The 27,123-nt window shown below is 28.5% G+C and overlaps 1 protein-coding gene across 1 annotated transcript in view; it reads left to right on the forward strand.

The window, feature by feature from the left end:
• Nucleotides 1–27,123, forward strand: part of LOC123305003 (choline O-acetyltransferase) — a 133,082-nt gene that overhangs the window by 68,112 nt on the left and 37,847 nt on the right. The window lies entirely within an intron of this gene.

A 27,123-nucleotide genomic window follows, 5' to 3' on the forward strand; every position in this document is an offset into this window, starting at 1 on the left:
GCCTTCTTACCTGCAAAAGCCGCGTAAATTGACTAAAAATTTGCCGTTGTCAGTATGTAATCAAATTAAATTTGTCATGCTAGTTCAGTTCCGATTATAATGTCACTTTCATCATATTTGATAAATGTTTTACACTAGCTTTTTTTTAATTAAAAAGTAGAAAATAATTATTTCCCTTAGTTCGTAAAAGCTCGAGGTACTCATCCCAAATATTTTTAATTGAGCGACTCAAACTTTTACAAATAATTATATCCGACTCAGGAAGAAATTTTTATTTATTTTCTTTAAGGTCGCTTTTAACATCTAGATCATTAGAAAGAAATTATTTTATACGATTTTTAAAGCTTGTCCCTTAAAAAGCATTTTTTATTAAAATTTTTTTATATATTGAAACAAATTTTAAAGCATGTTATATAATGAGTTTAAGGTTAATAAAACTATATAAAATGATAAAATATTATTACATATACCAACCACAATATTATTAAATTGTATTTAAGATTTATTACGATTAAAGGATCAAACTTAATTACATTAATATAATATTATTATTATTCAAGGGAAGAAAATAATAATATCATGTATATACTACTATTATGTTTTATATGTTATCCTGTTGTATCCTATTGGATTTTATATGATATTACAACATTGTACCTATAATGTTACGTTATTAAATATCGATATTTAATAATGTAATGTAAACTATCTATAGTTTATAAAATTAATTTTTTATTTTATATTTATAATAATATTATCTAAGGATCGAAAGAATGCTGTAAAGAAAATGATATACAAGTATGTGCTCAAAGATTGAATAATCTTTTTCTTTTTTTTAACCGACTTCAAACAAAAAAGGAGGAGGTATATTCGTCTGTATTTTTTTTTTTATGTTTGTTACCTCAGAACTTTTGACTGGGTGAACCGATTTTGATGATTCATTATCTATTTAAAAGCTGATGCTTCCCGTGTGGTCCCATTTCATTTTGGTCCAGTTCGGAAAACGGCATCCAAAAGTCCAAAAATTAACTATGTATCGATCCAATGTATTCAATTGGACAGTCGTTATGCCATGGAATAAAATTAAAAAACGAATCCCGATTTCTATAAAATTAGTAAAAGAGTTAAAGAGTCTATGCGTAACAGTTTGAAACCGGTCAATTGTATTTCATGCTTATTGTGGTCATTATATCTCAAGCTTTTGAAAATAATTGTGCCCTGTGCTGTGCCTTACAATGTGAGAGATTGCAAGGAATCTAGTCTAGATAATCGTAGAAGTATTTACATGACACTGTTTTGATAAACAATTGATGTGTCGATGTTTGAAACTTGAAAGACGACTTTTTTAAATTTTTGGACAAGGATTTTAGCCAATTGCCGAAGGAACTGGAGCTATTGGTTTTGCACTGATGGTGGAATTTTTAAAAAAATTTCTTCAAGTGTTCATGGATCCTGTTCCACCTAATAGATATAAAAATTACCATTGATAATATATATATATACATATTTTGTGTCTGTAAACTCTCTAGCGATCGCAATTTAAGTCCGATTTGAATACAAATTTGGTAACAAGAACGGTTTTGGTATTTGAAAGGTCAAGTTCGTTAATTAGAAAAATCGACAGAAAAACAAGGGGTGAAGAGGCTCAAAGTTGAATTTTTTCAAAATAAAATTTATTTTTTTGCAAAAAAGTACTTTTTTTCACTCTCTAAGGGAATTTGCTTAGCTAACGTAACTCCTGTTCTACGAATTTTTTTTTTAATAATCTTGAAAAAATTATGGTTATGAATATCGAGACAATAATGAGTTGCGGTAAAAGCTCAAAATTGAAAATACTTATTGAGTCTTTTAATTCAGAATAATTATTATATAGTTCCATACACCAATTATTGATAAAAGCTTTTTGATCATTTTAAATTCTAAAACAGTAAGTGTTACAAATTTGGATGAAAAACTTATAAACTAAATACTAAATAGCAATATAAAACCAGAAACCTTCTTCTTTTGTAAAAGTGAAGGCATGAGATTGCTTTGTTATTTATTACCCAAAATACAAAGACTACATTTTATGACATGCGGTTTATAAGAGGGAAAGTGTTTCATTTACTGTAAGCTGTTTTAATATTCAACAAACGTTTTTATGTCTATACTGTTGTTTATGTTTAAAATAAGTATTTATTATTCTCAAAAATGATTCTCCGTTTGATATGTTCATTAACCTACAAGCTTTAAGATAAATTAAAGTTCTTAAATTTTTGTTTATTTTTTTCATAAAATCTTTTGATAAAATTCTCGAGATATTTCACATATTTATAATATTATATTCTTTAAGTTATATTGTTATCTAATTTTCTTAAATATTACTTTAATAACAATATTAGTTTAATAACAATAAATTCAAATCAATCCATTTTAAACAAATTTTATGTTACTCGTACCCTACAATATCAGATCAAACCGGGGTGTGTGAGGATCAATTTTTGTGTTTTTTTTTTGTTTTTTTTTTTTTTTTTTTGGATAAAATCAACCATACTCTAAAATTTTGAAATAAAATTATACTCTATCTATAAGTTAAATTAATAATTTGCTTTTGTTGTTTTGTTTTGAGTGACTGTTGAAGTAGATTGCGAGCGTAGCAAGCTCCAAAGCCCAAGCTAGACAAAAGTTCATTTAGAAATGGAAGTAACGATTTTGTTTAGTTGATCAAAAGTTATAATCCAATAAATTGTAGATGAAACATCATCGGCTCCTATCTAGTATTCAATATACATAGGGTGTATTAGCCTAGACAAATAACACAAAAATATGAAATTTCAGGGAGAAGAATCTAAGAGTTTTAGAAATTAGTTTGATTTCACTTTGACACTTATTGTTATAAGGTACAATACATATGGTAAAAAAGTTCCAAGTGTTACAAGGCAAGCCAAGGGCATGGCGACTTAGAAACAAAACGGTAATATTAGGTTCAAATATTAATTATACTTTTTGGGTAAATTTTAATGCAGCACAATGACAAATCAACAACCACTTTAGTTCAAGATGATTAATGATCCCAGAAAACAGCGCATCTATATTTTCCAACATTGAGATGAAGCTAGGTAGAATTATTTAAATTATTAGAATATAATACACAACTTCTAAGACAATGAAAAATAAATCGAAGATAAAGTTAAGTTTCACATAAATATGAATATAGAAATTTGACATGAAAAGAAAAATAAACATTTAAAAACAATTAAAAACGAGGAATAGTCCATTTTAGAAAGCCTCCATGCCTCGCTTCGCTTTCTTCAGTTTGAAACTTATAAACTTGAATATATTGCAGTTTAAATACCATAGAGCAATTACACTAATTTCCAAAACTGGTATTTCCTTCCTTTGTAAAACTTGACTAGATCTAAGAATACAAATTATCCTAAGATTACAAATTATTCAAATTACTTTTCATATTAATTTGCAGAAAGCGATTATAATATATCGCCAAACTGTAAAATAAATTGCATTTCATTAAAAAAAAATTATAAAGGTATATATATAATAAATAAGCTGATAACTATCTTGTAATCTGATCTGAATAAATCTACATTGATTTGAGAAAATAAAAAATATACAAATAAATAGACTCATACATGCATACACTCAGAAAAGTCAATTTCAAATGTTAAAGCATTATATATTTTTCTCGTAACATGCACATAATAAATATAATCATATAAATGAGAAAACTGTTTCTTTGGTTAAGATATATAAAAACTTGAACAACATCTAGTCTAGAATGTATAAAGAGTGATTCTTTACATTCACAAATATATACCAATTGCAAGAAGAGTTTTTATGAACGTTCTTATGTATAAAACAAAGAGAGAATGTGTACTGTGTGTTATAGATTTGTGTTACTTTGTGTGATTGGTATTGTATGTGTTGCACTTCAAGTGATTAGTCTGATCGGCTAGGCTGTGTTCATGTATACACATATACAATCCCTCTTTGTTTTCTACATAAGAGCGTCCGTAAGAACTTTTTTTTACTTCATATATTATAAATTGCTAACAATATGGTTTACAAATTGTATATATCGGTAAAACGAAAGCCAGTGTCGGTGACAATCATTGACTTTAACCATTGTTATTTTCAACACGCCTTTATTAGCTTGACTTGTATTTAGAAGCGATTGCAATACATTAATATTGTCCGCTATAAGTGATATTTTATATGAAATTTAAAAAGTAAAAACAAACAATTGACTGAGTTAATTGTTGAAATACCCTGTATAGAAAGTGTTGATATCAGTGCTTGCATTATTTTTTATAAATGAGTAGAGTTTAAAAAACTACCAGAAAAATGGCGTCCGAAAGGCTAGTTTTTTTCAAAGTTGGTTTTCAAAGATTTCGAAAATTTTCTAGAATTTGTTTTCGTTTTCGATTTGATTTCAAAAAAACACTAGTGAAGCTACCTGCAAATTTTCAACTCCCTATCTTTTATAGTTTTGGAGAAAATGGACACCATTTTCTCCAATTTTGCCCTAATTTACGCCATCATGGATAAACAATGACGTTTACGTAAAAATGTTTCAAACAAAAGTATTTTTTTGTAAGGAACATTTTGTATTTTTGTTCTATCTCTAACGGTTTAAAAGATGGGTCTTAAGCACTCACTTGGTCTATGTTGTTCATTTACAAGCTTAGCCTTACTTTTTACGTCCTGAGCTCGCCATAAAAATTTCAGCTTGATATCTCATTTCATTTTTGAGATATCGTGTCCACAGACAGACGGACAGACAGACAGACGTGCAGACAAGCAAAAATGTACTAATTAGGTGATTTTATGAACACCTATAACAAAATTTTGTTCGTAGCATCAATATTTTTAACCGTTACAAACTTGGGACAAAAGGGTATAAAAATATAATACCAACTAGAAGTACGCATAGTGGATGTGATGGACAGGCGGTTGCATCCTCGCGGGGCAAAATGATATTTATGAAAAAATTGTCCAACAAAAGTCTTTTGTTTTTTCATATGGTATATTTTTTGTTTTTAAAATCTTGGCCTATCTCTTACGGTGTACAAGATGGGCTGGGCCTTAAGATTGGCTTAATTGATAGGTATGCGTTGATCGTTTACGAGCTCAAAGTTGCTGTTTACTTCCTAGCACGTTATACAAATTTTCGCTCTATATCTCATTTATTTTATGAGCACCAATTCCAAAATTTTGACGGTAGCTTCATTATTTCTAAGTCACAAAATTGGTAGAGATATACATAAATCTCATATATTGAAATGGTATAAAAAGAAAATTGATGTTATACATTGCTTTTGTCCACCAATTACTGTAAAAAATAAAGCCGGAATAAGGTCAAAACTGCAATTCTACGGAACAAGGTGACTTTTTATGGGACCCGGCTGAAAATGATTGTATAAGTGTGTAAAACAAAGTCATATTAATTAGGAAGTGTGCTTTTACTATGTACGCTTAATTTGCCCAAGCTAATTCTGCTGAAAAATTTGGGTAAACACTTATTAGATCTTATATTTTAGGGCATTTTTATTTCGTCACATTTTGTTTCCTAAAACTCACCGTTTATGAGATACAAATGATTGAAAGAAAAAAAACAAAGCCTAATTGTAATGAAAATTTGAGTTTGTCGAGATTAACGATTATTTTTTATTTCTCTTTTCCCCTCACCTCATCGTTTAAAAAGATATAACGTTATAAACAAAAATTTGTAAAAATTCACATTGGGTAATGTATGATATTTAAAAATCACTCTGTATAAAGTATGCATGTAACAGAGCAAATAACACAAAATAGGTTAAGATGTTGTGAATTACGTGTGGGGTAAAAATGTTGTTGGAAATAATGAAGAAAGGAAAATAAGAATTGTAAGCACAACCGGCACACATACATACACATACCTCCACACAGACACACACGTGCAAAAAAGGGCTATTACATTTTTATTCACGTACACACAATCTTCTATATATTGTAGCAGGATAAGCAAAGCATTACATGAATTTCTAAGGGTGTCTGTGGTACTACCGTCTTACTTTACCATGTAATGTGTGCTATGCATAACGTTCAAGTTGGGAAAAGGAAAATTAAAGTTGGATTGTATTTCAGTGCATAAGGGATTCGATATATAAAGTATAGGTATTTATGAGTTAATTGACTTTTGTATTGAAAAAATATTAAACCATTTTCTCACAAGAAAGTTACCCCAAAATAATTACGAAAGCTATGCGTGATTATTTGCAATTATCGTTTCAAATTCTAGAAAAACTAAACGAAATTAAAGGACTATTTTGCATTAAAATAAACGTAGCTATATAATTTAGAGATCAGATAAGACTCATTTCTATAAAAATGTCATTCCAAATAATTTTTTGAATTTTCCGCGCATTTTGGCCATTAGAGGTTATTAGACGGAGAGTAGTTTAATTATATAGCTTTGTTTGTTAAATAATGGATTCTAGTAACCATTAATGATTTGATCAAAATCTGGAAAGGCACAAAACATAGACACTAAGAAACCGTTCATTAATTACATCACAAATTAAATGGGGAGGGGGGTTAAAAATTGTAAAATAGATGTGACGTAATTTATGGATGGCCCCAAATACACAAATAGCCTATCTAACGATATGTCACTAAAAGGGGGACAAGATAATGCAAATATTGATTTGTCAGTTTTCTGTTAATGATTTTTTCTGAAATTGATTTTTTCCACTGATCCATTGTGTGGGATATGATTTGAAATTTTTTTTAAAAGGCCTTATAAGTATTTGCCTCGATAGTACAAAATATAAACTGTAATGGTTTTTTGTTCTCCAAATAAAGTTCAATATGCATACTGTTACGGACTCCTGAAAAATATTACAAAAATTTTCAGGTACACAGTTTATCATTTCTTTTATTCTACACAATACATACACAAAATTTACGTGAACAGGTCATATAGTAAAATAAATACATAGAAAAACACGTGCTCTTTATATATATTTTCTTGAAGAGAAGAAAAATTCTTAACATTAAAAAATGAAGTGAACCGTTCATCTTTGAAGATGAAATTGAATAGGCATTTAATTTTCACGGTAATTATTCGAATGTTAACAATTTTTTGATAGTTAAACAATTTTAGAATAATATTATGTACAGCGACGTTAACATTTCTTACAAATAAAAAAAATTATTAAAAAAAATCAAAAAACCCGAAAGTTAAATATAAACTGAAAAGAAAACAAGCGAACAAGTTCAGCAGTTTACATAGCGACTTTAACAGTCCGAGCCCATTATTGGGAATATTTGAGCCGGTGTAGATTTCAATTCCTGATTATTTGAGTCCCTATGTATACTGCTGGACTAGTTTTTTTCTTTTCAGTTTATATTTAACTCGGATTTTTTGATTTTTAAAATTTGTTTTATTTTACTTATTCAACAATACCCCACTTACCATAGTTTTAACGTTTATTACGTTCATCGATTTGTCTATTTAATAGCTATTCAATGATACCCCACTTTAGTACCACCTCATCCTTGGATGAGGTGCTATCATCCTTGGATGACATATCCCAACTTAATAAGAGAAAATTGAAATAATTATCGAAATACGTATTGCAATGGACATTAGGACTTAACTGAATTTATCGTGGAAAACTTCGGAAACTTAACTCAACCAAACTTCTAAATGATGATTTACGATTTTTATAGGGTTGCTACAATGCTTACTTTACAAATACCAATGTTAATACAATAGTTTTCACAATGATCACGCTAAGAGTAAACGTAGCTAATGATAACATAAATTTTGTATCAATAAAGTTCAAAAACTCAAACCAGAAGGCAAACAGCATAGATTTTACCATATGAATGCCATTATAATGATTGAACACAACTGAATGAAATATTCAATGAATATAAATAGAGCTTTTAACTAAAATAAAAAAGCTTTGGAAATGATACAGCAACATTAGATATGATTTAGTATCATATTTTATACAACATACAATATACATTAATATTAATTAATTAATTTGTAATAATATCAGTACCTACAACTGTAGATATCATAAATTTAAATTAATTAAATAAAACAAAAAATGGGACTGTTGGTTTGAGAAAAATATGATGTAAGCAACTCGATTTGTATTTGAAACTGCCATAGTTGAATACTGACCAGCAAATATTTTTGCTGATCAACAAATTATATTGAACTTCAATCAAAAATCTCAGGGAAGGAAATAATACAGTAACATTATAGATATTGTCGATGAAAAGAGGATGTTTGCATTAAATCGCAGTACCAAACTTGTTCGATCATGAATCGGACATGAATAGAGCGTGGATGGAAATTCTTCTATCGTGTTTTGTATAATGAATGAATTAGCAGCTTTTGCTCACGTTTTATTGTTAATCTGCTTGACTTCAAATGATGTGAAGGATAAATAAGGGAAGAGGGTATACTTCTAGAAATTCAAACCATGTGGCTAGTTTGTTGGAATTTTTCACTTGACTAGATCTTGGTAAACCGCTAGCACGAAGGTAGATAATAATCCAATCACTTTACAATGTATCCAAGAATTTAGTTTTTCGGTTTTCAGAAAAAGTACGAATCGAAAAAAAGAATCTGAACGAAGATCTATAAAAATAGAATCAATTTTCTTAATCTTCTATAAATTTTAAAGATTCAAAATATTGAAAAAAGTAGAAATAGTATTCTAAATAGTTCATCAATCAATATTCACAAAAAAATATTATTCATGAAGCTACCATTATTGGTTTTGCATTCTTTACTTGATGAATATATAGTGCCTTGATATTAACTATACTAGTTAGACTCCTTTCGAAATTATTCATAATTAACACTTAATTTTTTCTAGCGCTCATTTTCTCTAGAAGTGTTCGGAAAAAGAGCGATCAACTTCATATTTTGCCTTAATTCATTGTACAGTAAAATAAACCAATTATTTTCGTCTTATTGAATATAATATAATAGGATTTAATTGAATTACAGTAATAAAATAAACACAATATTAATTACAAAACGTGGAATGTCTGTGATATGGGTAACAGTATATGTGACGGCGGTAGTCTTTAGTGATACAAGTCTCATTTTTTCTTAAAACGCAATTCCTCATGCAACATTCACCTAATTAGCATTTGTCGTAATTGTCTTCGAGAAAGCTTAATCTTTTACTTCACGATTTTTTAATATGTAAAACCAAATTTTATTTGTTTAAATAAAAATAATTCAATTTTATATTGCTTTTCCATTGTGGTGTTAACAATTAACACACACATACAGTACAACTAGAATCTCTAGACAATTCTAAGAAGAAACAAACAATATCGTTTTATTGTAAAATATATGCAATAGAACATAGTTGGCAGTTCTAGAATTTGCTAGACTTATATATGCAATAGAACATACGAGACAGTTCTAGAATTTGCTAGACGATACGATAACAATAAATTGTAACTATATAAACAGCAGGTGCAATACCGTCAACACAGAGTACAATACGACAGATTACAATAGGTCAGATTACAATACAGACACTTCAAATTAACTAGCCAATATTTATAATCTATCAGAATAACACCAAAATAAAAGTATTGTATTTGTATGTAGTAAAAAATAACTTAACAATAAAAATTCGTGTATTTGAGTATAGACAGTTTATTCATTACACAAATTTGATTACGTTAGGTCCGCTACACCATTACTTCGACAATGGTAAAATATATATTTACCAATATTAACCAGTACATATCAATAATTTTATTATAACTTAAAAGCACATTTTCATTATTTCCTTACAAATATAAAAAAGTTACTTGTATCACTAGGGTTCTACCGTTCCCTTTTACCATATACTAAAGCTGTGTGTAACAGTACTAACACATACCAGATTTTAAATAACTTGATAATACGATAGAGTACTTCAATTTGCAAAATGATAATTTGAATGTAATGTATGATAGAAAATTGAAACTAGATAAAAATAGCAAAAAGGAAACTATTGTAATTCGATATTTAATTTCAAATAGACACGTTTGGATTTCGTAAGCGTAAGATCTAGAGAGGTAAGAACTTATAGCCGGATAGTTCGTGGCTGTAATGGAATAGCTAAAAAAAATTCAGATTTTATTTTATTTTATAACTTTTAGATTTTTGCAAAAAATATACTAATCGAGGGCCTTTGACGGCTGGACGTTGATTTCTGAGCTATTGATTTATTAGTTAGAAACTAATCGCCGTATTCGTATATAGTAAATGAAATAGATTAACGTGTTTTTTTTCTTCAAATAAACCAAAATTCCAATCCAATTCCATGTCAGCAGACATCAAAATGAGTTAAGAAAACGCAGTAATTAATAATTTTATCTGGGCCAACGCCTACCCACCCCCCCGCCCGTGCTTTAAATACTATCTGGACCCACGGTTGACTTTAAGCAAAGTGTTCTAGAGCCACTTTTTACCTTTTATCAACATTTTCTTGGTCTCTGTTTAACGAAAACTATTCTTCTTCTACTTTTCTCTTCTCAAAATTTATCTGTTGGTTAATATCCACCTGAGGCAATCTAGAATATCATTTAATCTTAAAAGTTATGATGAATATCTTCAGAGGGCTGAACAAATTTTTATTTAATAGCTAACAATGTTCATTCTAGCAGCTTCTAGCAGACTGTTATACTCCTAGGAGGGAAATTGCTTTCTCGACTTTTTTATGGCTCTGCACATCTTTACATCCTCTCAAATTTCTCAGAGTATTAAAAATTGGTATGTAGATTGTGTCATCATCTTCAACTTCCAGTGCCACACAATCTCCTTTTCTGTACCACAAAATCGTGTTTTCCCGTGGTTTTTAAGCACATCTTCACAACTCCTTTCAAACTGAGCCTCAGAGTAAAAAATTGGTACGTGACTTGAGTGAATATCAAGAATATACCTTTTGGTGCTGTCAATTTTCCAGCACCTTTAACCCTTTTTCGCTATGCGTATTTCACTACAAAGCATTTAACAATATGAAACATTAAATGAGGAGGAAATACGACTTTAGTGGTGGAGTTCTGTTACTTAAGAGTGATTTTCCACTCCCAAATATATCAGAAAGAATCAACCCAATGGTATCGTATTTATATTGACAAAATATATTAACTGTTAATATTATTTATGGTATGTTATGTGTGTGTAAAATAAAATGATGAAATATGTTAGTGTTAGGTGTCAACAAATATTTAGATACATAATCGTAACACCATAATAATACCCGTGTAACATAACGAATTATATTTGTTATACATATAATACATACATACATACATACATACATATACATGAATTCGAAACTGTAAGGGAAGAAATAGACAGCCAGGGATATGGAATAATACGATCATTTAACGAGAGCGAAAATAATTCGTATATTCATATCATGTCTAGTTTGCATGAATATGAAAGTAACATACCTTTACCATTACTATAACAAACTGTTTCTTGAACCTTATTAAAAGTTTTTAAAATTTAATACATTTTCTTGAATGCTTTTTTAGGTAATTTAACTGTAAAAAATTTCGAAAGTTTTGAAGCTTTCGCAATTTTTGAAAGTATTTTTGAGAATTTTTTTTTTTCGAGAATGATATTTTTGAAACTACATACAAATGTTCCACTCTTTATCTTTAATAGTTTTGGATAAAATGGCCACCGAAGTTTTAAACTAATTTGCGCCCTCACAGGTAAACAACGACGTTTACGAGAAAATGTTTATTTTTATAAGAAAAAATTTTTATATTTGAACTTTTGATCTATCTCTATCCGTTTACAAGATTTACATATTTTCATTTGATTGAATTTGCAAATGAATTTAAAATGACGAATAATTTGGCGAATTTAAAATTAGCAAAACTCAATTTTGAAGCTAAGAAATCGAAAAAAAAGTTCACAATTACTTCAGCTAGACCTTTTATTTGAACTTCTTTGGAATTTTTTAAAAACTGAAAACCTCTTTCAAATTTCGCATTTATTTTGCTCCCAAAAGTTATGCATATCTTCTGGGATTGGGAAAACTCGGATTACATGTATTTTGGGCCAAATGAAGGTATTAAAATGATTAACAGCTTGCTGAAAATTAATTCTTCGAAAAATTTTAATTTCATTTGCCTATTTTCTGTACTTTCAGAAAAAATAATTTGGAAAAGTGGTAGGTTTTACATTATATTTTAAAATTGAACAGAATTATATCATCCAAACTTTTAAATATGTAGACAATATCTCTGGCTCATAAAAAAATAATGTGTATAATGATAGTGGGTGAAATTTTAAAAATAAACCGCAGTCATACTCGCACGCGAAGGATTTGTACCAACATTCTCTGTTCTTTTTATTAAATACTTTTGCAAGAAAAGAAAAAAGAGAACTCTTCAAGTGCGTGTCCGACTTGCACTTGACCATAATACACACTCTGACAAAATTTCAGCTGTCTTATTATTGGAATTTATCAGTTTCAGCCCGATAGGTGGATGGGTAGACGGATTGACAACGTATACTTAGTAATAGTTTTCCGTTGGTTACCATTTGAGTACGGTATCCTAAAAAGGTTTTCGAAAACAAAATGCCATAAATGATTCGCTTCCCAAAGTAAAACATTGCTAATGTCTGGAAAAATTGTTAACTCATAGAAAAACATTTCTATCTAGCAATTCTTTCTACACGAGAAATAGGTTTTTTAAAAAATAAGATAAGTAATCTTTTCAGTATAACTAACTTAATAACTATAACCGAATTACATTTTTCCTATTTTCGGACAAATTAATTTTAAACCAGTTATTATACGTAACACAGGTTTGTGAGTTTTACTTGCAACATCTACCTATGGTGTTTGCGATGTATTATACAACAGAGATGAACAAATTTCGATCGATAGTTGATATATATGATAGCATACCTACTCATGTAGGTATTATCGTTTAAAAACTACATTTACCCTAAGCAGAACACCTGTCTGCAAGCATAGAACTAAACATACATCTATGTCTACCGAATGGAAAATCTAATAAAATGATAATCTCATTTTATTGTACAGTTAGAAAAAATTTTGTTTTCGAATACTGTGATTGCATCGCTAGATTTACCAGATTATTTGTAAATCAAAAATGATATTATTTTTTAGTTTCGTGAATTAACGCACTAAGACTTCAATCATTCTACCCAACCGTTTGATCAATATTTGTACGAAATATAAATCAATTCATCTCCGCCTATTGTATCAGAAATTGTTCTTTTTATCATGCATTCTTTACAGTTCATTCGAAGGATCACCATCATACAATGTATGTGACTAAAATGAGAATTTTGAAAATAAGAACGATACACTTACACAGTTACTTGTGTAATATTAAGAACAGACTAATCAGTATAAACAATAAAATACTTTTTATAAGGTTTAACTAGATAACTGCGATTCATTTCGCTAGATGCAAGACAATTAAATTATGAAAACTCTCCTTCACTTTCATAAAGCTGAGTAAACAATTCCTTCAAGTGTTTCTATATATTGTATACCATTTATTTAACAAGCCAGAGTTTAAAAAAAAGAAATCTTCTGCATCTTTAGGAATTGGTCCGTAAATTCTTATGAGTTTTGTTTATCCAAATTGTCTTATCACTCTCTATTTACAAGATGAACAAATTAAAATGATTATTGAAAATAGTATTAGTTCAATCAATCTGTCCAAAAAAATGGAACAAAAAAAACCCGCGTGATGAAAGTTGGTAAGTGGTTAGAAAATGATGTAAAAAAGCTTACTGTGTGGGTTTTTTCACACAAAAAACTCAAAAAAATTTTGAATCGCATTTTTCTCGAAAACTATGCGTTCTACAGAAAAATTTATCCAAAAAAAAATGTAGGGGACATTGTTATCTACAATTAATGTCATTGGTGGCGCTTAAGTGTCACCAAAAAACGAAACGAAAAAGTTTTTTTCGTAAACTTTATAATAAAAAAGTTTTGTATGTAGCCAACTTAAGTAGCTACAAATTTCTTAAGAATATCTTGTAAACGATTAAAGAATAGCCACAGATAAACTAACAAATGGCCAAAATTATGGTTGAAATCAACGAGCTTCTTCTGAGACAACTACAAAATGTATAGACATAAGCTACAAAATGTAGACTTTCAAACACAAGGAAAATCTAGTTTTTATTTATATACTCTTAGAATAACTACAATAATACTAGTGGCAGCACCACTTGGAGGTTCCTTGGGGATTCTCTTTATACTTACACTTTCTTCACGAACTTTTCTTATATAAGAAACAAGACCACACGTTGAACAAATGACACTTATACTCCTTTTTAAACCTCTTATTGTTATAGTGTGTCAATGGTATTTTAAACTTTACAGTATATAGCGTTTTTGAACATTTAAATTTTACAGACCGATTAAAGAAAAGTGTTTACAAATTTAAGACCCAGTTTTGAGAATTTGATAAGTTTGTAAGAGCCAGAAATCGCGAATAAAGTATTTTTAAGTGTTGTAAAATAATCATAGTCATAGTATGGTAACAGTTAATTTTCTAGGAAATCTTCATTTTCACACATCAGAACAACTCATTGGACTAGGTAATTACGAAATTCAAACCGACAGTGCTATAGCTCTTTGCATATATGCCATTTAACATAAGTGAGAGTAGCTAAAATTCGTTAGTAAAATCTACTCTAATTATTTGCTCTTATTTTGTCATGCCGAACTCAAAATAAGTTTTCGTGTTCAGAATGAAGCGTTGAGGCAAAAATCAGCTCAAAACGTGACGTGTCAACATTTGGATGCTGTTTTCATGATCGGTAAGTTCAAATTGATAGAAAACATATATTTTGATAAAGGGACCTCACAAAAATTTCCAATTTGTCGCATAGTATTTATTATTTCTTCCTAATAGTATTTATTCTAAATGAAACTGTTCTACCAAAAACGGACATTCTGTACTGAACAAAAGAATTTTCAACTTGCATTTTGTAGCTCAAGTCTACGGTGCGGTGTTAACAGGATTATTTATAAATATATATCGGTTGACAGGTATTATATTTTTCTTACTATTTGTAACTTCGTTTATAAGAGGAGATTTATATTCCGTGTTTGAAGTTAACTTTGTAATATACTAAAATTTTATATTCCCGGCATCAATTTTTCTGACAAAAGAATCATGTTCAACAAACATAAAAATGAAATGGGAGCTATTTTTATTCAAAAATAAAAACTTAATATCTCGAGTACCTAATTCAGGTTGGTCAAAATTTATTCAATAAAAGGTTTACTATAGTAAAAAGAAATTTTTTCTGTTTAATATTTAAAAATGTAGGTAAATTATCGAGCTCTAGTATACCTAAAGCAAATCCTAGAAAATATTCTTTTTTTAGTAAAGACTTTTTAAACTCTTTCATAAATATTACTATCACAAAGAATGGATTTACGAATTATGTTTTCATTTTAAAAGTAGGTAATGAGATATGATTGGTTTTTAAACAGCAATCGAGATACTCGTTAAATGCATAAAAAGATTTCAATGTTGGGTAAACACTATCGCTATTTTAAATAATGTGACAAATGATATATTAAAGACAAAAACAGTCACTTTTGTGACCTATAATGAAATTTTATGCTTTTTAATTAAATATAATTTAAGAAACATAATAACTTTTAACCATTTATAGTGTTAATATTTATTTTAAATTTTTCTTCTTTTTTTTTGTGTGTAAAATCGAAAAAATCAAATTCCAGGATACTAAACGATTTTAGTTTTTTAAATTATTAGCTGTTCTTAATTATTCAGAAATAGTATTGTTTAAGCCATTTCACCGCCGTAGATAAGTTTTTCCACTCTAAAGTAAAATGTGTATGCCTTAACCAATTGTTAGAAATCTCTATCCCTAAATATTATAAATGTGAAAGTAAGGATGTTTGTTTTTGTTTGTTTGTTTGTTATACTTTTACGAAAAAACTACCCAATGGATTTGAATGAAATTGTACAACAATATAGTTCATACATCAAAATAGCACATGAGCAATAATTTATAAAGATATATTAATCTAACATTTTGCTGCTCTATCTATGATCATCATTTTGAACCATAAATTGAAGATTTCTGAAAAAATTTGTAAGCAGTAAATGTCAAACAATTCATGGCAATTTAATTTAAAAAGAGGGAGATAAGTGAGATAAAGATAGGTGGAGACTATAAACCGGTGGTTTTTACTTTTAATCCCAGTGAAGCGGACGGGTATCAAGATAGTAATATATAAACTGACATTTAAAACCATGAAAAAGAATGAGTTACATGAATAAAAGTTTTTACAAATTGCAAACCATTTTCTTTAATTTAGATTAAACATGCTATTGCTAATAAAAATTTGTTAACTAGAAATTGTAATAAATAATAGAATGTTTTTGCTATTACTTTTTATTCTAAAGAAGATTAAATTAAAACAAAAATAAAAACGTGTTCGAAAATAATTACTTAAAATACATTTTTATTTTTTCATTTCTTTCTATTTCTTGACGATATATAAATATTATTAGATTTGAGTTTTTGTAACAACATTTTTTACTCCGTCTTTATTTTACTTCATTCTTTTCAAATGACAAGCATTAAAACATCGTTTAACTTCAATGTGAACAGTTGAGTCAATGGATGATTGGAAATCGTAATTTTTTCGGTATCATAATCTGTTAATCATTAATGTGTAAGTTAATGGTTGCTATCTCCAGTGATTACTTTATTGCGAGAAGATAATTTATGTGTGGTTAATTTTTCATTTTTTGTTTTTAGCAGAGTTTTTCGTTTTTAGCAAAGAAGACAATTTCCAGTAGTAAAAAATTCAATCGAAGCTTTATGGCAAATGAAAGCTAATAGAAATGTTTTAAATTTCTTTGAAAGGCTCATAAACCCAGCTCGCAATCTGTGCTTACCTCGTTCATTTGACTTGAATATTTAATTTATGTAAATTGTTTAGAAAAATCAAATCCTCCTTTAAGCTAAACAAAAAGTTCAAAATGAAGCACAAAAGAAGAAGATGTTTCGAATTCAAAGTTTAAAATTCTCTTCAAATTTAAAAGAAGTGGTAGTGTTTGTGAGAAAAAAAGCTGCAGGCAAAGTCATCAAGATATCTAGTACTTTAAAGGTTAGGAGTTGTAAGTTATAAACTTGTTTTGGAATCCCTCCACATTCACATCACAATGCATCGACATTTTGTGTATTAACCAAAATTATAAACTTATTTTGAACCTGAAAGTATGAAGCAAAATAAAAGAATTATAAGAGCCAAAAAGTGAGACAAAAAGTCATATAAACATATAAGAGAATCGTTTTTCACGTCTGCCTCACATCCTAAAAGTTTAATCGCCCTTAGAAATTAGACTACATTGCCTTTCGTATAGTGTATTATACTACTACTATATTTTGTAACTTTTTTATAGCAGGTTCTTCGAGAAATTGAGTTAACATGCACATATCAATCAATGATTGAATCTATACCGTTAGAATATTAACAAAATAAAATTCGAATGAAATCTAAAATTTTATATAAGCATATGGAAGTATATGAAAAAGGTGTTTTCCTCTTATTTTAATGACACAAATAATTTATATGGAGGTAGAAAATACAGAACATTAAGACATTTTGTTTCTTTGTAACACACCACATCTAACCAACCGCCCCTTCGTCAATTCATTTTAACTTCAGACAACATACAAACTTACTACATACAAACCAACAAAAGTTATTATGTTTTGCCTCATGAAATGATAATGATGATCATCATCATCTTAGTTAGGGAGAGTCTTTAGTATGTGACTACCGAGTGGTCCACCAACTATTGAACTTAGGTTAGATTACATTTGTCTCTAATGTTGGTTGGAAAAATTAGTCATTGAGTTCAAACGTAGAAAAATCAGAAATAGAGTTAGGATAGGTTCACACCAAGCTATAGAATTTCTAGTTCAATTATTTTTCCGATTGCGAAAAATGAAGAAGACGAACTCAAAACAGTTTCGCAAACGAAAAAAGCAGAAAGAAATTGTTAAAGACGAGAGTTTTAAACTATTCCTCCACTACGATTTTTAAATCAATTCTTACTTCACTTGTCTTAAATTTCGTTTTGTAAGTCAATTAATTGTATAGCAAAAAGCTGATTTCGAAGTTTCAAAAAAATTATCTTTTCTACGAATTTCCATCAAATATGCCATATTCACACATTTTTTTCTAAACCATAGGACATAAAATCCTATTTCCAAAGTGACTGACTCCACCCACATCAAAAAAACTTAATTGTATATCGAATGTAGTTTAAAATAATATAAAGATATCTGAAAAACGGAGGTTAAACCGCATTATCAATTTTTTAGGGCCAACCGTTTTTTAATCAATTTTTTAAGGCCAAGCATCTTTAAAAGTTGTCTTCAGCGCGCAGCGTATAATATTACGTATGAATACTTGGGTCTGAAATTAAATATTAATTCTTCGTTCAGTATTAGCGTAGTCAATTTTCCGAGATTGTATCCATTATTCTATTTCTTTTCCGAATATTTAATCTTTGTTGCAAAACAAACTATTTTTATCCACTTAAGATACCCTTCAAAATTCCATTCAACAGTTAAGAAAACTGTTATGTATGATCCAAAATTTAGAATTACAAAAATTCTAAAGTCAATGTCTGGAGAGTTTTATAAAATTTTTAATTTTTTTGTTAACTCAAACTCAAACGATATGCTTTTTCCAAGGTTTATAGACTAAATAAATTGTGCTTGTTTTAACTTTATATATAGAAATCAATACCATATTTGAACTTTTTTTTGTTTTCCTTATAATGAGGGAATAACCTAAGAATTTCCTAATAGTAGTCAAGATAAACAAAAGTTGTTAATCATGTTTTTCCTTATAATGAGGGAATAACCTTCCTTAACGAATTTCCTAATAGTAGTCAAGATAAACAAAAGTTGTTAACCGTGTATGCAAATTAATCTCGTTTTATTAGACCTTTGACAAATACAAGTTAATTTAATTTTCGAAAAATTTATGAGGCCATAGAACATTTCCATTCATTTTTCGATGAGCCATTCTGTATATATAGTAATGTTGAGTAAGTAGTATTTTTCACCCTAATAGAGGTAGATATATATTCTGGTGCTAATTTCTAGAAATTGGTTTCTTTCAAAATGTTTAATATCCAAACACGATACTCAACACGATAGATATCCCACACAAATATAAAAAAGATATTTCCTTTTCTTTAATATTGGTTACTGCTGTTATATATACATAAAACGATTGGATTTTATTTATGTTCTTGGCGTAATTCTACCTATGTTAGATTTATTATAAAACTAAAAATCCAATAGACATTAAAAATTGGATTTTAGCAATTAGCATTTTGATTGAAAACGTAGAGTAGAATTCAAATTAACAAGATATTCGAATTTCATTAATTTCATAATTAATTAGAAGTAAAGTTAAACTAATTTTAAATTAATAACAAGTGAAAACAAACAATTTACTGAGTTAATTGTTGATATACCATGTAAAGACAGTGTTGATGACGCAATCCTTTGTTTTCGGACGTCACTTAAGTAAAGAAAGATATCCACTCTTAGATAGCCACACATTCATAGATATTCCCATATAATATATATCATAAAATTTTCACCTAATTTGCGCCTTCGTGGGTAAACATTGAGGTTTACAAAAAAATGTTTAAAACAAAAGTTTATTTACAAAAAAAATGTTTAAAACAAAAGTTTGTTTATTGTTTAATAAGGAAAATTTTTATACCAAAACTTTTGTTCTCTCTCTAACGGTTTCCTAGATGGGTCCTACGGATCCAAGACCCAATTGACCTATGTTGCTCATTAACAAATTCAATATGTCCTGAACACGCTATAAAAATTTCAGCTTGATTTCAGGTTTTTCCTTTTTGAGTTATCATGTTCACAGGCGGACAGACAACCGGAAATGGACTAATTAGGTAATTTTATGAACACCCATACCAAAATTTTGTTCATAGCATCAATATTTTTAAGCGTCACAAACTTGGGACTAAACTTAATATACTAAGATATATTTCATATATACCTGCTATAATTAAAATAAATTTTCGCTAGCGTTTCATTAATAGAAGCAAAAAAACGAAAATATAACAGTTTTCTTCTTGAATAAACTGCATATACTTACACAGTTATATACATATATTGAACTGTTTTGTATACATATGATTAACTGCACTGTATTCAATGCACTTGACCCTCGACTAAATACCAACGGATATCAACTGCTTGTAAATGAAATGCATTTAAATATGTCGACCGCATGCAATTTTGATTTCATTGCATGTGAGAATATGTTGACCAGATGAACTTAAAACTAGGTCTGCACAATTTTTGTTCAGTTTATAGAAAAAAAAAACCCAAAAACTAACCTAATCTTTTCTTTTCTCAAACTTGAAATAAATGAAAAATACATTTCGTGCACTCCGGTGTTACCTATTTCAGTTTGTAGGACAGGTTATTATGGAATATCAGGGTCAAGGATGTAAAGCTTCAGTAGCTTTCATTAATTGACAAGAAAATTATTCAAACATACCGATCCCAGCAGTAGTAGAAGAAGAAGACGTTGAATGTGAAGATTAAATTGAAACAACAAACATGACTTTACCTGCTCCTGCTCAATAATATAGTACAAAGTTAAGTAACGGGGGAGGTAATCCAGAAATTAATGGCTCAACTGGCAGTAAATGTGAATGGTGATTTTTCTTTTGCAATAGAGAAAAAAACATTGACTCAATAAAATTTAATAAAAAATAATATTATAGTGCGAAAACTCATTGCATTCATTGGAAAAAAAAAATTTTAATTTGGTGTGCCTAATAACTGAAGTCCCATGCGACACAATACTTGCCAACCTCGGTATATTAATGATCAAAATTCAACGAACTTCATAATTTCAAAAATTAGAAAGCTTAACGTATTCGTTTCTGCTGTCAAGCATCCCTAAATGAAAAAATCCTTTGTATCTTTTTTTTTGGAAACATCAATCCTAATATGACTTTTATTCGATTAGGACTAAAATTTATTTTAATATTGCTAACAAAACTATAAATATTACATAATTTCTAAGTTTCAGCGAGTATTAGATTAAATCATGAGGGGTGTATAAAACTAATATTTATTATTTCATTTTACTAGGTAAGTTGTTCGTCTACCTATCTACCGTCTTCTAGTTTTTTTTTTACAATAATGTACGAAAAATAATTTAAACTTTTATTGAAAGGAAATATCACTCGAACGATCCATTTGTACGAGAATAAGAAAAAAAAATTGTTCATTCAAGGATGATTCAATGAATAGCATCCGGACGTAGAAGAATTGCAGCTACAAGTATTTATTAAAGAGCCCTTAAAAAACTTAATATACCCTTGGTATAACATTGAATATAATACAAATCCATAACTTTGTGATTATTTAAGATCGACCAAGATACATCACATATTAAGTATTGAAAAACATATTAACGTACAACGGGAGATTCTTATGCAATGTTTAAGTCTTATCTATCGATCAATGTAAATTGAACACGAAGTCTAGTTCATTTATATGGGCAGTAATAAAAGAAATGAAAATTATATTTATACTAAAAATTTATTCCATTATGAGTAAACGTGGAAAAAACAAAACACCCTGAACTAGTTGCATTACCCTAATATCCTTAAAGGTATCCATTTTTTGACATTCGTATTTTACAACGAAACACTAACGATTTTTGACTTTAGTTGTACAAAATAGTGTCTTACATTAAATTATTCAAAAAATTGCATTCGTGTCTAGAACTCGAATAGCCTAATTGGTAGGGCGCTTGACATGAATCCAAGAAGGCCGGGTTCGAATCCTTGTTCGAGTGTATTTTTTTTCAATTCTCTTTAATTAAGATTACTCGACAAGATATTTGTCAATATTATCCAACGCTCCAAATTTCAATTTGAAGGAGCGGTAGATCAGGAAACCTTTTAAAACGTTGAAAAAATACGTTTTTTCCCACCTGAGAATCTATCGAAACCTAACATCTAACATTCTTGAGTCATAGCTAAGAACATTCTTAATCCTCTTAAAATAAACAAACAATAAATCAAAATCCGTTCATCCGTTTGAGAGCTGCGTTGCCAAAGACAGATACAAAAGCAAATACACGAGCAAACACATAACACGTCTCTTTAGTTGAAGAGGTTAAACATATTATGTTCAATATATTCTACAGTAAAATCATTATAGGAATGCACATGAAAAGTACAACTAGATATTCTTCGTGAAAGGTAGATTTTTCCTTGTAAATAGTTGATTTTTCTTTAGGTCTATTCAATTCATTTTATTCAAAAAATCCAATATGATATGAAACCTTAACAAAATCACTTCAATCACATATTAGATACTGCAAAAAAATTGGATTAAATCCATAAAAATTATCCCTACATTTTCTTCAATAAAATCAATAATATTAAATATAATTTTCAATTTAATAACATTACTACTTACTTAAAGATGTTTTTTCTACAACTTAGATTAAAATATTCTTCTATTTTCTTAAAATTCATTAAAATGAATCCTTACCTTATTCTTTTTCTTCCTGAATTGAAAGTTAATATTCTAAGATCATAGCTTTTACATTTACAATGAATAATAATAAACTGATATTTTATTAAAGTTTTAAAATATTTTTATAGTTAAGACACGTTGCATGCTTTACTAAGAGACGTCGTTAGCAGTTAATTTTTTTAATCTTTTTAATTTGACCTTTTTTTGTTTCATTTTGTAAAAACTTAATTATAAGAGAGTCTTAAATCTTACACATAAAGCATATTCGAGTCATTAACTTCGGTACGACGTAAATTTCATTTTAATATCAATCGAATGACTCTGTAGACGCCCGATGCCCATCTAACGCCAAGTAAATAGAAAGAAAGTGTCGCGTATGGGTACATTCGATTGTTATTCATTGCGATTGCTATTCAACTCACAATATACCGAAATCACTGACGTACCGAATAACGCAAGATGTTGACACCTCTTTGAGGATAACTTTCTTTGAGTTAAGATACCGCCACATCTTTTTGTTATTTCCGAGAGCATCCTGATCAAAAAGCACTTCCTTTTTATGCTTCACTGTGTTAATTAATTTGTATAACATCACTTGACATTCAGGTGAGTCAATACAAATGTTGTTTAATGCTACAACCTTTTAATAATTAATATTTTTGCTTTATTAGTATTGAAAATAATTGATGGCTCGTTCTGTTTTCAATATAGACATATACTCCCTCGACATAATTAATCTATCTGTTATGTTATCATAAATAGTTTTATGTTATTATGGATAACTTTTACACAGGGTTGTTCCATAAGATACTACCACTTATTTTATGAAATATAATTTGAAACTTTCTATTGTTACAGACCAAATATATCTATTTTACTGATTTTGACAAAGAGAATGAAAGTATGCGCTTAGAAAGAATAATTTGCATCCTCCTTTTTTCCCAAAGTTAGTAGAGGGCATATGATAGATACGAAAAGTTACGTACTATCATATAAATGGTAACATCTTATCGATTAACTCAGTTCAAAATTTTTCGAGCAAATTGCTACGTTGTTACCGTTGATAACATAGAGGTCATACACTCTCTATCCCGACTCGCTAGGTTGCTTTTTTGACCGTTTAATCCCCTACAAAATGATTAGAATCAATTGAAAACAAACAATTGACTGAGTTACTTATTGAAATACTGTATATATATAAAGTGTTGAATGCCAGTGCTTGTATTTTTTTTAATAAATTAGATGGGTTTTAAAAACCAACACAATTAGGGCGGTTGAAAGGCTTTGTTTCGTAACCAAACATCGGCATAATATTTAATAGTAAAAGTAATAGCTGAGTGTTTTGCGACCACTTGTAGCACTTTCTACTTAATGCCAGAAAATTAAATGAGATGTGAAATTTTTAAATATTTCACATCGAAATTATTTCATCAAGAAGTATTTTTGTTTGGAAATATTATCATCTTTGATCAAGTATTAGTTTTGTTTTGAAACGAAATACATTCATAAATATTAGATGTTCAAATCATTAATAATGAAACGAATTGTCAGCATATATAATATTAATAGCAAATAAAGTAACTAATTGGCCAAGTTTCTTCATCATATCTACTAGAGATAAACATTAACTATGAAATCGATACTCTACAATTGATCTGATATTTCATAATAATTGTTACACCTCCATCCATTCAGAATCTAACATCCAGCATTACTAGATATATTATACTACCTAAGTTCTAATTTAATAGTTAATATAAATAAATCAAACAAAGTTTATTGATTACTAGCTTTTACCCGCGGCTTCGCTTTGCGTTTTTGTCTTTATAAATAACTGGTAAAGATTATGAAAAAGTAAATAAAATAATACGAACATTTTTTACTTGCTTAACATAAATATAACGTTTATTTAATCAATTTCTCTTTAGAATAGCCCAAAAGAGAATAATATTATTGGATGCTTCTGTATACTATATTCGATGTTCTTCCATCCGGTGCAAAAATATGAAGATTAAAAGTGACATATAAAATGGAAAAGGCCGTAAATAGTATCTTTCACCCTCTTTGAAACGTCAACAAAAAGTTTTTCAGTCATGGAGACTGTCAAAGAAAGTGAAAAATGAAAATCTTGGAATAACTTGCCTTCGGCCTTTGGCCTGGTTTCCTTCGGCCTTGGCTGAAGGCCAGGCTGGAGCCTTCGACAGTGAAACTCTCTGAACTCGCATATATCTCTAATAAACACCTATTCACAATACCCGAATATTAATAAATAATACCTCAATACTATTCACATAGCTGTTCACAATTCTAGATAAAAATGGTGGGAATAAATACATTTAAACAGTAAGATTTAATGTTATAATAGAGTTAAATTACAAACACCGATGACGATAGTTCCATGATTTTATTAAATAATTAAAAAACCGTTAAACCAACATTATTTTTTGTTTTTTTTTTTTTGTATTATGTAGAAATGATTATTCCTTTTAAATTAATTATTTTCAATGAATATTCAATAATCAAACGTACAGTTCTTCGATTGTTTTACACAGATAAAAGTATATGTCTAAAATAATTTTTTTTTAAATGTGAGAAATATGTCTGATACCCTTTTTAATACAGATGTCCTAAAATTGTTTTCCTTTACTCTGTCTTATGAAATGTCAAAAAAAATATAATTTTTTTTTATAAATTATATATTTATAAATTATAGCTCATGTGTTATTCTGATGTGTGAGCTATATTATGGTTAAGTTTCATTTAAATCTATTCATTAGTTTTTGCGTGAAAGCGTAACAAACAAACAAACAAACATCCTTACTTTCACATTTATAATATAAAGGGATAGCGATACGGATACTAAATCAATATACCTATTATTTTAACTAATTAATGAATATCGTATTATTTATGAAATTTGATAATTAATATAAAACTATACCGATCGATAAAGCTTTAACTGTGTTGATTCTATTTTCCTCTATTTTTGTATCTTAGGCACGTTTAATTAAACGGATTAGAAAATTATAAAAGGCGAAAACATGTATCTATGAGATCATTTTTTAAGGTAAATGATAGGTAAAAAAGTTATCACAATTATACAGTATTTAGTTTTTTATACCGAGACGTCTTCAGAGTCAAATAGAGGTAGTATTTTTTAAATGATAACTATATATTTTTGGAAGAAGATTCTTGTTCTTTAAGAATAGTATGGGGAAAATTTTTATGAGCACGATTTTTTCGAAAAAAAGGATAATATATATTTTTTTAATTTATTTGGAGTATTTTACGATTAAAAATTTTAGAAAACTAGAAAATATCTCAAATGTTAATGTATGTTTTGATAAATATGATTAGATTCTTTAATAAAATTATGTAATAGTGGCTGTATAAGACTGAGACACACTTATTCGGGATCCTTTTCGTAAGAACACGATATAACAAACCATTACGTTTATAAATAAACATGAAAATATATCCATTAGTTACCCATTAAAATTTTATCTACTTATACGAATAATACTTACTTAAGTTAAATTATTCATAAACAAAAAATAATATTCTATTTGTATATGATATTATATTCACGTATATAAACAAAATAAAGCTCTTTAGTAATTCCCAATGGAACTCAACGTCTTCTTCTCTCAACTTTATATTATGTAAATCTATATGTACAGAAATATAGAATATGTAGACAGGGTGTTTCAAATTTGTACGTCACTATTTTATATACATGTTCTGTAGCTCAAAATAATCATAAATGTTCATATAAACATTTGTCCAAAAATAATTTATTACCGAGATACAGATGTTATTCAAATACGATATCAGAAAGCCGTGATGTAAGAAGCTTTAAAACAATAACTGAAAATTGTAACTTGTTTGGTATATGATTAAAAATCATTTAATAATGAGCACTTCTTGAGTGAGTTATCAGTTTAACTAGTACTCCAAGTGTACTATGAGTGGTCAATATTTTATATTTATAGGAGATCCCAAAATTGTTTTCATTTTTACAGAACAAGTAGGCATGTTTTCTAATCTATGGGGGCGAAAAATGGTGCGAGAAGTCGCAACCACTAAGAACCTGCCTGATGCATTACTAAATCGTCAAAGAACCATAATTTCGTCATGCTGAATGATTTATACAACAAAAGGCGGCTACTTTTAATACTTACATTGTGAAATATCTTTTTGTTCCAATATGTCAGTAATAAATTATTTTCGTACATATTTTGTATGAACTTTTTTCCTAATTTTAATCTAAAGATCACGAAACTCTTAACATACCTAAAATAAAGCCAAACGATTTTGAAACACTCATCATTTAAGTATAGAATTCGTATTTTATCTGACATATGAAAATTTTATAAAAAAATTATATGCAAATTCTATACAAAAACAATGATTAAATTAAGATGGGTGGCAGATTTTTTTTTTACCTTGGTACAGTTTGATGTATCTGTACTTATGCCTAAGTACGTGTC

The sequence above is a fragment of the Chrysoperla carnea genome, chromosome 1, assembly GCF_905475395.1.
Source record: "Chrysoperla carnea chromosome 1, inChrCarn1.1, whole genome shotgun sequence".
NCBI classification, from domain to species: domain Eukaryota; kingdom Metazoa; phylum Arthropoda; class Insecta; order Neuroptera; family Chrysopidae; genus Chrysoperla; species Chrysoperla carnea.